This window comes from Carcharhinus amblyrhynchos, chromosome 1 (assembly GCF_965287045.1).
Source record: "Carcharhinus amblyrhynchos chromosome 1, sCarAmb.v2.hapA, whole genome shotgun sequence".
Classification (NCBI taxonomy): domain Eukaryota; kingdom Metazoa; phylum Chordata; class Chondrichthyes; order Carcharhiniformes; family Carcharhinidae; genus Carcharhinus; species Carcharhinus amblyrhynchos.
In genome coordinates, this window is record NC_137324.1 from 67,326,756 (window position 1) to 67,340,160 (window position 13,405).

At 39.6% G+C, this 13,405-nt stretch overlaps 1 protein-coding gene across 1 annotated transcript in view; it reads left to right on the forward strand.

The window, feature by feature from the left end:
- The window catches only part of ndufaf2 (NADH:ubiquinone oxidoreductase complex assembly factor 2), a 123,221-nt gene that overhangs the window by 98,764 nt on the left and 11,052 nt on the right, over positions 1-13,405 (forward strand). The window lies entirely within an intron of this gene.

Genomic DNA, 13,405 nt, shown 5'->3' on the forward strand with positions numbered 1-13,405 from the left:
AGGTGGTGAATTGAACAAAGCCTCAAAGACCTGGACACACATCTGAAAGTGATGGGTCACTGAAATTGTGACTGAAGCCATAAAATTAATATAGTTCAAAATACGTTTACTAATGTGAAGCTTTTACATGTTGTGCTTGAGGTCATATAATATGCTTGCAGCCTAATAGCAATTTATAATAATTTTACCTTTTGCTGGGATTGAATCTTTACTTCAAAAAGCTACACAGTAGTCTGTACAGTAGCCACTATGCATTTTAATGCCAGCTTTATACTGCTTGGCTTATAAAATTAATGGTTAACTATTTTTTAAACAGATTACTCATTCTTTTTATTGCCTATCCCTAATTACTCTGAGAACTTGGTGCTGGACCTTCATGAGCTACTGCAATCCATGTGGTTAAGGCTCTCCCACAATTTAGTGAGCTGGGATTTCCAACATTTAGACTGAGCTATGAAGGAAAAGCAATAGGTGTCCATGCCAGAATCGTGTAAGACTTGGAGGGAAGGTTGAAAGTAACAGTTGTTCCCATGCACCTGCTGTTTTTGCCCTTCTGAGTGGTGAAGGTGAGGGTTTGAGAGATTTTGTTAAACAAGGCTTGAAAAGATGTTGCAGTAAAGCCAGTCGACACTATTCCATCTTTGTAGTATAAACCTCTGGAATGAGCGCAGTGGATCTTCAAATTTCTAAAGGTTTATTTGGTAGCACGAGTTTTCGGAACGCCACTCTTTCGTCAGATGAGTGAAGAGGCAGCGTTCCGAAAGCTCGTGCTACCAAATAAAGCTGTTGGACTTTAACCTAGTGTTGTGAGACTACTACCTCAGTCCAACACTGGCAACTCCACATCTTGAAAATATGTGTTTCAGGATGCCATTTGGAGTGTTTTTCTTCTCTACTTTCTCAATATATTTACTCTTTGCAGATTGCTAAATTACAAAGCATTTTCCTATGAAGTACTGGAAAATCAGCAATGCTGGTAAAAATAACTTCAATCTGTGAAAAATTACTGTAGCTACCATCTGCACAAAAGTTTTTTCTTGTTTCTTTTACATTTATTTAAAGTCTAGCTTTGTTTTATTTGGGATAAATAGACACAACATTTGTATTGTATTGTGCAAAGTCAACTTATTCTCAGATCTAATCCTTACTTGGTGTGAAAACACATGAAGCATCAAATGCAAATTATAAATAAAAACAAAAAATGCTGGAAAATCTCAGCAGTTTGGCACATCAGTGGCGAGGGAAACTGAGTTAATATTTCGAGTCTGCATAACTCTTCAAAGAAAATTATATTCTAGTACTAAGTAAAATAAGGATGGCACACCACTTTGACATAAAGACCAACCCGTGGATTAAATACACAAATCAGTCCAAAGATTTACTCCAGAATCTTGCTCTGTAAAGTAAACATGGAGTCAAAGGTCTGAATTTTACGCTTCCCCATCAGCAAGGGAATTTTAAGGTGGAGTGGTGGGGGAGGGGGAGCAGTGAGTGAGGTCATTAAATCCAGTGGGTGGTCTACTTGTTTCCAACACAGTTATACCAGTGGTGGTGTCAGGAAGTCCAAAAACCAGTGAGCCAATTGAGGCCCTTGAATGGAGAATTAATTTTCACTTGAGGGCCTCATCCCTCTGCTGGGATTTAACCAGTGACTCAAAAGGCTCTTGCCAAACTGCCAACCTGGCAGGTTTCCATGTGCCATCCCCCCATAACTGACCACCCCGCCCCCGCCAATCCAGAGATCTTTATAGTGTGGATTTCCTCTCTAGCAGTATTGAGTTGAATCTGGTGTGAAGTCAAAGAGATGTTCAAGCTCTCAGCAATGCAGATAGAGGAGAAACAGCAGATCATAATAAAGAATCCCCACAGACAGCAAACTCCAAAAGAGAGATTATCCTTCATTCTAATCAAATTCCACCAAGAACCAAATAAATGATTGGGACGTAGTTCCACATAGAAGCCAAAATATCAACAACTTGATGGTTTGAGTTATAAGGAGAGGCTGGAAAGACTGGGACTTTATTCTCTGGAGCATAGAAGGCTGATGGTTGATTTTATAGAGGTTTATAAAATAATGAAAGGCATAGATCAGCGAAACAGTCAATGTATTTTCCCAAAGGTAGGGGAGTCTAAAGCTAAAAGGCATAGTTTTAAGTTGAGGGGGAGAGATACAGAAGTGTTCACAGGGGCAATTTTTTCACATAGAGGGTGCTGAGTGTCTGGAACAAGCTGCCTGAGGTAGTACTAGAGGCGGGTACAATCTTGTCTTTTAAGAAGCATTTAGACAGTTACATGGGTAAGATGGGTATAAAGGGATATGGCCCAAATGCAGGCAATTGGGACTAGGTTCAGTGTTTTAAAACAAAAGGGTGACATGGACAAGTTGGGCCGAAGGACCTGTTTCCATCCTTCAAACCTCTATGACTCTATAACTTATATTTATGTTACACTTCTAATGTAATTAAATGTTCCAAAGTGCTTCACAGGCATATGATAAAATAAACCATGACATTCAGTTACATAAGGAAATAGGTCAAATGACCAAAAGCTGGTCAAAGAGGGAGGCTTTGGGGAATATCTTAAGGGATGAATATAAGGTATTGAGATGAAGAGTTGGAGGGAGGGAGCTTGATGCCTCAAAAATAAATTATTTACCATACTGCAAAAATTGACATTCTGCAAATAGGAAATTAGCTCTTTTAGGTCAGAGTGCTTTTTCAGCATTAAAATATGAACATTCTACACTGTTATAAGATACAATTTATTTAAAAAGGTTTTTCAAAGATTTTGTAGCAAGGCTAATAGTATGAAAATGTAAGTTTTCATCAATTGTCTGCTTTCAGTCTGTGGGGACTTCAACTACATGACCTGTGGGAAGGGAAGCATGGAATCACTATAACCTCTGGATTTTCATGTTTTATCGTGCATGTGCAGAATCAGATTTTGCCATAGTTATTAATCTAGAATTCAGACCATTCATTCTTTTGATCACCTTAGACTTAAAACATCTTTGCCAGTTTGCACATTTTTGTTTAAAAAAATTGATGGGTTGAAAACTAGGGGTAAAATTCCATGATTACAGTTTCAAAGTAGTCATTAAGAAAACAAAACTGCCATTTGCCAATAGAGGGAGCTAATTGGTTATTTTGTAATGATAATCATTACAGCGGCAGAATGTGAAATTAGCCTTTGACAAGAGCGGAAAGACGTGATAGTGAATCAATGCCTGTTTTAAGTCCAACCAAATTTTTTCCCATTGCAATAATGGCTGAACATAGGGCAGCACAATGGTTAGCACTGCTGCCTCACAGCGCCAGGGAACTGGGCTTGATTCTGACCCTTTTACATGTTCTCCCCATGTCTGTGTGCATATTAGGTGGATTAGCCATGGTAAGTTGTCCCTTAGTATCCCAAGATGAGTGGGTTGGGGGATGAGTGGGTTGGGGGATTAGTGAGTTCAATACATGGATTTACGGGGTTAGGGCCTGGGTAAGATACCCTGTCAGACAGTCAGTGCAGACCCGATGGGCCAAATGGCCTCCTTCTGCATTTCGGGGATGCAATGATTCCATGATCAATTGTACCTCTCCAGTTCCTCATTCATTGCTATTGTTATTAAATAACATTTACATTATTAAACTTATTACTGAGATCTTGAATGGTATATCCAAACAGTCTTAAAAAACATAGTTTAAAATGTTTTCCCTTTTTTTACAGTGTAATAGAACACCAATTTCATTCAGTATAGTGCTGTAATTCCAAGAGTTTAAATGCTGCTATTTATTTTTGGACTGCATACGTTTCAGAAAATGCTGAAGACTTTTAAACAGACATTTTAAACAATTAACAATTCTTTCCGAAGTGTTAAAATATTTTTAGAAATATTTGGATGAAATGAAAGCTGCTTTTAGTCGCCTAATCCAGATACAATTATTTATTATTTCATTATTTATGTTGTGTAATATTCCTTCCCTTGCTCAAGTTCATAAGAGTGCATGAGATTAGAGCAGGAGTAGCCAGTATTGCTGTTTGAGCCTGCTCTGCCATTCATTATGATCGTGGTTGACCTTCTCGTCAACTCAGCTTTCCTGCCCACCCTTGATTTCCTGAGACCATAAATCTGTCTATCTCCACCTTAAATATATTAAACAATGGAGCATCCACAGCCCTCTGGGTTACACAATTCCAGAGATTCACAACCCCTTGAGTGAAAAAAAATTCATCTGAGTTCCAATTGATCAACCCATTCTATAAAGGCTGTGCTCCTATGTTCTCTGTTCTCCAGCCAGGGGGCAGCCTCTCAGGCCCAAACTTTCACAAAGTCAGGCTGACATGTGAAAATGGAAGCAGGATCCAATTCTGGGATTCCCAACCCTATTCCTGTTTCCAGCATTTTGGCTTGGGCAGGATAAGGGTACATGAAGCCACCTTGCATGCAGCACCCCCGCCCATGCAGGCTCCACTGTATGGGAAGTTCAAATCCTCCCTTGTAATTTTTTGTGGAGCCTGGGCCCAAGCATTCCATTGGGAATACTAGAGGGAACACTGAACACAAACAATAGGAGTAGGAGTGGACCGTACAACCTGTTGAGCTTTCTCTGCCACAGTATGATTATGGCTGATCTTGAACTTCAACACACTTTCCTGATCACTCCCCATATCTCTTGATTCCTTGAGAGATCAGAAATCAGTCTATCAAAATATATTCAATGATGGAGCATTCACAGCCCCCCCCCCCAGATAGAGAATTCCAAATACTCACACCCCTTTGAATGAAATAATTTCTCTTGATCTCAGTTTTTTTTTAATTCATTCATGGGATATAAGTATCACTGACTGGCCCAGCATTTATTGCCCTTGAACTGTTAAACCATTTGAGAGAGCGGTTAAGAGTCAACCACAATACTGTGAGCCTGGAGTCACACGTAGGCCAGGTAGGGTTAGCAGATTTCTTTCCCTAAAGGGCACTAGTGAAACAGATGTGTTTTTACAACATTCAGCAATGGTTTCATGGTCATCATCTGACTTTTAATTCCAGATTTTTATTAAATTCAGATTTCACCATCTACCATGGTGGGAATCAAATCCAGATCCCCAGCGCATTACCCTGGGTCTCTGAATTACTGTTCCAGTTATAGTACACTACACCACTGCCTCCAGTCCTAAATGATCATCCCTTATCCTGAGACCGTGCGCCTATGTTTTAGATTCTCCAACAACAGAAATACTCTCTCAGCGTCTACCCTAAAAGGCAATTTCAGAATTTTGTACTTTTCAATGAGATCACCTGTCATTCTTCTAAACTCTAGTTAAAGTAAGCCCAATTTACTCAGCCTGTTATCCTAGGACAATTCTCTCATCCTAGGGATCAATTTAGTTAAACCTCACTGTGTTGCCTTCAATACAAATATATCCTTCCTTAAATATGGAGACCAAAACTGCACACAGTATTCCAGATGTGATCTAACCAAAGCCCTTTACAGTTGTAGTCAGACCCATTCCCGCACTCTAATTATCTTGCGATAAAGACCACCGTACCATTTGCCTTCTTTATTGGGAACCCTTGGCCTGAATGGGAAATCAAAAAAGACCACCTGCTCCTGTAATTCTTTGTATTTCAAAGCAAGTGGCCTGTTAATCAAAATAATATTTCTTCTTTCCATTGTAATCCACTCTGTTGGAGGTGTGATAGTTTGTTTAAACAGCTGAACACTTTGTCAATGCTTGGCTGAATTTCAAAAGCTAAAGAACCACATATCAGCAGGTGGTTGTGAATACAGTTATTAAATAATTATCTTTATTTGACGTAATTACTGATTACATGTTTGTTTTTACAATTGAGTGATCACTCAAGGGGATTAATGTTTTATCATTGGGCCTAGAGATTTTTGAGTATGAATTAAACTATATCATAATTTAGTGATAGCTATATTAGATTGTTAGAGTTCCATTTCAAACTCTTTGCAGTACTATTATATAGCCTCTGAGCTTTCTCCATAGTGGACACTGGGTGAGTAGTGATTTTTGGGACATTTGGGGGGTATAGATGTGAGGTGGTAGGGTGATGATGGCGAAGAAGAGGAATTGACTGCCTAGTACTAATCATTACAACTAGGATGGCGTCCCAGTAAACAGAAGCAGGCATTCCAGCCTGCTGACCCCAATGTCAGCCCCCTCCATTGCTGCCTCAGACCTGCCTTCAGCAGCGATGAGCCTGACTCCATTCTGCCCCTGCCTCCCCTGACTGAAAAGATGGCATTTCAGGGCCCTTTAAAAGGTGAAAGGTCAGCCAAGTTGGGAATTTCCACGTACATCACAGAAATTTGGCCCTCAGTGTCTACCCTGTCAAGTGCTTGCACATTTAAATCTTGCAGGTTTCAATGAGATCACATCTCATGCTTCTAAACGTCAGAGAGTATCGACTCAATTTATTCAGTCTTTCCTTATAGGAGAACCTTATGAACTTCACTAGCTATATCCAAGGGAAATACATCCTTCACTAACATTGTAGATATGAAATGTCCTGCTTGTAGACCTGTATGAAATGGGCAACTGTTAAGTGAGTATGCAAAATCAATTGGGTTACACCAGAGGTACAGAATGGGATGCCACTGATCCTCTGCCAGGCAGTCGCTCATCTGGCCAAGTAATGAGGAATGGAGTTTTTACAAAGTCACAGCATTCTGCTCACCATAATGAGGCAGCGTCTACCTTGGAAACATTGATAACATTGGATGGATTGTTCATTCGCTGATGAGTGAAGGTGAGGTATTTCCCATTAAAAAGTAGCCTTTCCTGGACTTTATCAACTGGGCTTTTGTTGCACTATGACAATTTATGTTAAGAAGTTGTACACTTTGAGGATTGATAATCAATCTGTGTTTGTTAGTCACACAATTCCTTCTATTACTCTCATTTATATACTTGTACAGGTACTAGTTTTGTGTGGGAAGAAGTTAATCTCACATTGGCACTATGTTCTGTAACTCAGCAGAGAGCCAGTGCCAATTGGTGCAATATTTGAGCATTTCCACCCTAAGTTGAGCCTGCAGGTTTATTTAGAGTTGGTTTAAAATATGCTAGATGTGGGTCACAAGCCATCCAAGAAAATATTGTGTTGTCTTGAAGCATTGGTATGATGAAGGTGGAAGCATAACAACACTACTTTACCACACTGAACTTAATTTTGCAAAAGTCACTAATGGCTGCCAAATCCAGTTCAAGTTGCATTTTGAAGTCAGACAAATGTCATCTGCAAGCTGGAGACTATCAGAGATACAACTACTTTAAAACGGCTGAATTAGGATCTCTAAAGGATTATGTGCTTATCGATCCTCTGTGTTCAGCTTATTGCCTAGAATCACCTGGAATTACCTGTCTCAACATAATTTCATGCTTCATGCATTCTGAGTAGGTGCTCATTTACCCATTATGCACCACATAAACAATAAGCCATGTAATATCAATAGCAAGTGTGGAATTGATGAAAAAAACACCCATTCACAAATCTTTTATTTAAAACTGTTGTTCCGACAATCCATAAAAGTGACATTCAGATCATTAAAGTATCAATTACAGAAACTTCAAGCACTTAGCACTGCTAGTCCAAATAAGCATTGAAAGATTAACAGAGATCACAGAGCAGTTTCTTATGGCTGCTTGAATATGTCAATCAAGCAAAGTCTACAGGTTACTTCACTTGTTAGAACAGAACCTCCGGCTGAGCCAATGCTTTTATTGGTCTGGGCTCACAGCCAAGCTACATGCCACCTGCCTCAGATGCCAAAATCCATCCTATAGCCTCTGTTTTCTCCCTACTGTTGAAAGCGATTTTATAAATGGGTATTAAGAACAGAACTTGGTCACAAGTTCTATTTGGCCTGAAGCCTACCAGATCATTCTTTAGAGCTTGCTTTACAATGAGCACAACACCCTGCAGAATTGTTTGCTCCGTAGATTTGTGTGTCCAGTTCAGATGTGGTAAAGGATGGTAGCTGGAAGAAAGTAGTTCTTCTCTGGTTTTTGGTTTGGCTATCACCCTAGCTTTTTGGCATATTTTGTACATATTGTTCTCCCAAGATATTATAACACAAAGTTTGACAGTCATTTCATGCTCCTCTTTCCAAATTGTAGAAAAATTTCCATGAAAATCAGTGTTCTCTCTATGACCTCAGTAAAGTATGACTCAGAGCTGTCTTCCTCACACCAAGGTTGAACTAGTGTCACTTCCACCTTACTGATTTTTCAAAGAGATCTTGCCTGTTGACTTTTGCCAAGTTATTCAAGTGCACTATTGTTCAGGGACATATATAGCCTTTACAGCGAGGGGCATAGAATATAAAAGCAGGGAGGTCTTGCTGCAACTGTACAGGGTACTGGTGAGGCCGCAGCTGGAGTACTGTGTGCAGTTTTGGTTGCCGCACTTGCAGAAGGATATATTGGCCTTGGAGGGAGTGCAGAGAAGGTTCACTAGGCTGATACCGGAGATGAGGGGGTTGGACTATGAAGAGAGACTAAATAGACTGGGTCTGTACTCGTTGGAGTTTAGAAGGATGAGGGGGTATCTTATAGAGACGTATAAGATAATGAAGGGGATGGATAGGGTAGAGGTAGAGAGATTCTTCCTGCTTAGAAAGGAAAGCAGGACTAGAGGGCACAGCCTCAAGATAAGTGGGGGGGGCAGTTTAGAACAGAGTTGTGGAGGAACTTCTTCACTCAAAGGGTGGTGAATCTCTGGAATTCTCTGCCCGTTGAAGTGGTGGAGGCTTCCTCGCTAAATATATTTAAGTCATGGGTAGATAGGTTTTTGACAGACAGGGGAATTAAGGGTTATGGGGAGAAAGCGGGAAAGTGGAACTGATCCACTTCAGATCAGCCATGATCTTATTGAATGGCGGGGCAGGCTCGAAGGGTTAGATGGCCTACTCTTGCTCCTATTTCTTGTGTTCTCATATCACACTGACATATAGTTTGCTTCTCTGCTGTTCCAATTTCTTTATGAATAACTATTTTCTGCTGGCTCTTGTTATGCTTATATCCAATGCAGCTTTGCCATTTTTACTTAAGTAGAAAAAGTTGTTCTGCTGATGGTTAAGATAGGTACAAGAAGTTCCAAATCAGCTCATTTGTATAAACAAACATACAAATCAAGCTTAAAGCAAAATACTGCAGATGCTGGAATCTGAAACAAAAGCAGAAAATGTTGGAAAATTTCAATAGGTCTGACAGCATCTGTGGGGAGAGAATAGAGCCAACATTTTGAGTCTGGATGACCCTTCATAGCCATTTGGCTCCTTGAGCTGAACAAGACCACGGCACATCTGATTGTGATCACAACTCCACATCACTGCCTACCCTTGATGTCCTAAGACTCCCTTGTTGGTCAAGAATCTATCCACCTCTGCCTTAAAATATTTAATGACCCTTCCTCCACTTCCCTCTGGGGAAGACCGTTCCGAAAACAAATGACCCTCTGAGAGAAAAAAAAATTCTTCATCTTAATCTGGAATGGGAGACTCTTTTTAAATTGATTCTTAGTTTATCCCACCAGTAATAGTGTAAAACTTGTGTAAAGTGAGAATACAGTTTTGCAGTGGATGGAAATAATAGTTAAATAATTTTTAAAAAAAAGAATTCTGGCTGAAAGTTGCAGAACAGGTTGGAGAAGCAGCAGCTAAAGTCAAGAAAAAACAGGATCTACTTTAGGATAAAAGCTAATGTCTGCCTTCTATTTGGAGCGATAGGATTTGGATGCATGCATTAATCACCAAAAGATGGTATCCCCCTCACCCTTCCAGCTTTAGCTAGGTAATTACAAAGGAGAAGAAATCATAAAAGGTATCACCCTGGACTGTCATGTGCACCTTTACCTGTCTGATTACAGGATTTCAGTAGCAAAGTCTGACTGAGAACAGATCATAGATGCATTTAATGGGAAGCTAGACATGGAGGCATAGACATAGATGCTAAATAACTATACGAGGGAGAAAGAAACTGAAGGATATGATAAGAGGATTGGATCAAGAGGAATGGGAACAAGCTCATGTGGAGCATAAACACCAGCACAGACTAGATGGGCCGAATGACCTGTTCAGTGCTGTAAATTCTATGTAATTGAGAAGCAAGTCCAGCTGTTTGTTGGCAGAGCACAAAAAGTCATTGCACAAATCGTTAATGAAATCCTCTGTACTTTTCAAGCTTACAAGCTCCTCCCTTATTGAGGAACAGTTATGCCTTAAGAATTTCAGTCTACCGCACCAAGGGAGATCCATTAGTTGTCCATAAAAATGTTAAATATGCACAATATGTTCTGTGATTTTGATTAAAATTCTTGACTGTCCACTCAAGTTTTCCCAATGTGCACTTTAGAAACTTGCATTTTAATGCAAGCTGTCGGATCCAGAAAGTCTCCCCAATTTGATGAGTACGGTTGCTTAAGCTTGCAGATATGGCAACTTCAATGTGCACAACCAGGCCATGCTTTTCTGGCTATATCATCTGGATCCTGACAGAAAACAAGCAACAGAGTTAATTTGAAAGATTGTGATTTATGTATTTGCAAATAGACTACATTATTAATTTGGCAGATATTCAAATAAGAGAAAGGCTTTTAAAATAAATCTGGATTTGCAAACAGAACAAAACAGGGAAAGACATTGTCCCTCAATTACAGCAGCTATTCTGATTAATTTGTTGATCACTGTGATGTCTTTACAAAGGAAGACTAAACTGTTACGATTTACACATGCACGGCAAAATAACAAGCCCATTATAAATTTTAATTAGTGTCTTGTTAATCAGAAGATCTGTACAGTGACGCTTATTATTCAATGAATAAGTTAAACAATAGAATGTTTGTCAGATGCTTACTACTGGCAATAAAAAGCACGCCAAGGAGCTCTGCCTACAGACTGAAGACCCTTATGATTATTTGTTTATTACGTTCCAACTTAAACAATTAAATATTGAAGATACTTTGTACTTCTTACAGCACAAGTATGCTTCATGTCCCTTTATATGAATGTGAAAGGTAATAATAACAATAATTACAATATACTTAGTTGCACAGATGGTGGGATAAGAATAACTCTAGATTTGTATCCAAAATCTGCATCTTCCATTTCACTCCAAAGATTGTACAACTCACGAGTAACATAGGACTAAATAATATGAGGTGTGTGTTGAATGCACACCACCCCAGAAACATGTCAGCATGGAGCCAACATGCTCATGCCAACTGCCCCACAGCCATAAAATGCTACAGGGTGGGCTGCTGAGGGCCAAATGGGGCTTGTGCCAACTAGAGCTGTCAGCCAGTTGGATTGGCCAGCAGCTTCATGGGTCCCAGCAGCACCAGGAAGGTGGCAGCTGCTGGGATTACAGGAAAAGAGGAAGACCAAAGTTCATGGATCCCTGAAGCAGGTAAGACTGCGGTCTTGGGCTAGGTAGGTTAGGAAGAGTGGCAAAGGTGGGAGGAGGGTGATTTTAAGGGAACGGGCAGGTAGAAAAAAAAAGGGGTAGAATTGACCCAGGGGCCAATGATCAGCAAAGGGCAGTCCCAAAGTTTGACCACCCCTCCCTCCCTCCCTGCCCTCTAATTGATTTTTTTTAATCGGGCATCTCGTATGGCTGCCCATGCCAAATGTTTTGTGACATAGGCAGCATGTTATCAGAGTCAGTTGGTTTCATGATGAGCCTAATTGACCTTTGTTCATTTAAATATGGCACCCGGCCTGCCAATTTCAGTGTCTGCTCATCCCTCCTCCCACTGACTGGAGAAGGGCTCAGGGATGAGCTGCTGGGGGCATATAAAATTCAGCCTATAATTTGTACATGTGCCATTTTATGATTGCAGTGTTTAACCCTCTGAATGGTATTCTATGACACACCATAGAGAAGGCAAGTAGATTCATTTCATTGGGTAAAATGTGGAAAAGACACATTAAGGTTCAGCAGTGAATCTTGACAGAAGATGTACATTCTCTACCAGCACCTCAGATGCATGTACGTAAATAATTATTATCAGGGGCCATCTGCTGATTAGACGCAGCTCTCCCTGTGGGAGACATTGCACATCAACATTTTGAATCTTTTCAGGCTCCTATCCAAGCACACAAGTGCACAAAAGTACAAGCATGTTGATATTTCAAATTGGAGACTGCTACCTTTTGAAGAGAAAAGCTGTGTCATTAATGCAACCTTCCTCAAAAACCATGATTGAAATTTCATTTACATCAATACTTGTTTGTTTAAAATAAATATTCCCTGCATCAAATTGTAAGAATAGCTTGTTGAGGTCTAATGGTCAGACTGTATCATAGTTAGAATTGTAAGTTCAGTTGAAATTAGTGAGCATTAACATTTTCTCCCTTAGAACTGAAATTTAGCAGTGTTCAACTGTAACAAAATCTAAGTCGGTATTAAATTCAAGATTTCTTCAACGTTGGAAACTTGCAATTAACTTAATTAGTGGCTGTAGAAAGCAAAACTTATTTGCTATGCAGAAACACCCATGCTGTGTTTACAGATCTTGCATAGCTCATACGTTTTAAACTCCACGTATAGCATGCTGAGTTATGGCACCTATGTATGGGTGACATTCTGGCTCAATGCCGATCGGTTTGCTCTTAACAATTTACCAGAGGTACAGTCCCAACTGTAAATGGTCAGGGTAGTGACAGAGCATCATGTGTGGTTTTCACTCAGATGCTCAGACAGTTGTACTAATTACCTTGGGCTTTTTTTGGTTTCACTTCAGTGATTACAGATGTCTCTGATCCAGATGTGGCTCAGTAAGTCTCAGATATATAACTCTCATTCCTTACCAACCATAAGGATAAGATTATACCTTGTAAATATAAAAATAATATATTTCTGCTGCTAAGTTGCTTATTTTGGTTTTGTGAAACTGAAATCTAATTCCATTTAAACACCTAAAAGTTACACGCTGTTTGATGCTGAAGCATTGTAATTATTTCATAACTACCAAAGCCCTCATTCCAATAAGCAGCTTTATAAGGGTTTTCCTCGCAAGCAGAGTTATCATTGTAGTTCATTGTTATCATAACAAATTCGTCATTAAAACTAGATTGGAGGCCCATTGCAAGTACAAATTCATATTAGTAACGTTTGAAGCTGAGATAACATGAAAAACATTATACATTCTCACACAAGGTTTTCTATTATTGATAACAAAGCTGGTATAACATTTAATTGTCCAGTACGCTTTGCAGTTCATTAACATAAGTGCCAGTATTAAGAATTTTGTGGCAAGATCAAATTTTTATATAGCACCTTCTGCAGGAAGTGCACCCAATTGCAGCTCCTTACAGACTGCATGGATAGTTTGGAGCAGCAGTTAAATGCACTTAGGAGCATGAAGGTGGTGGAAAACATCATAGAAAGG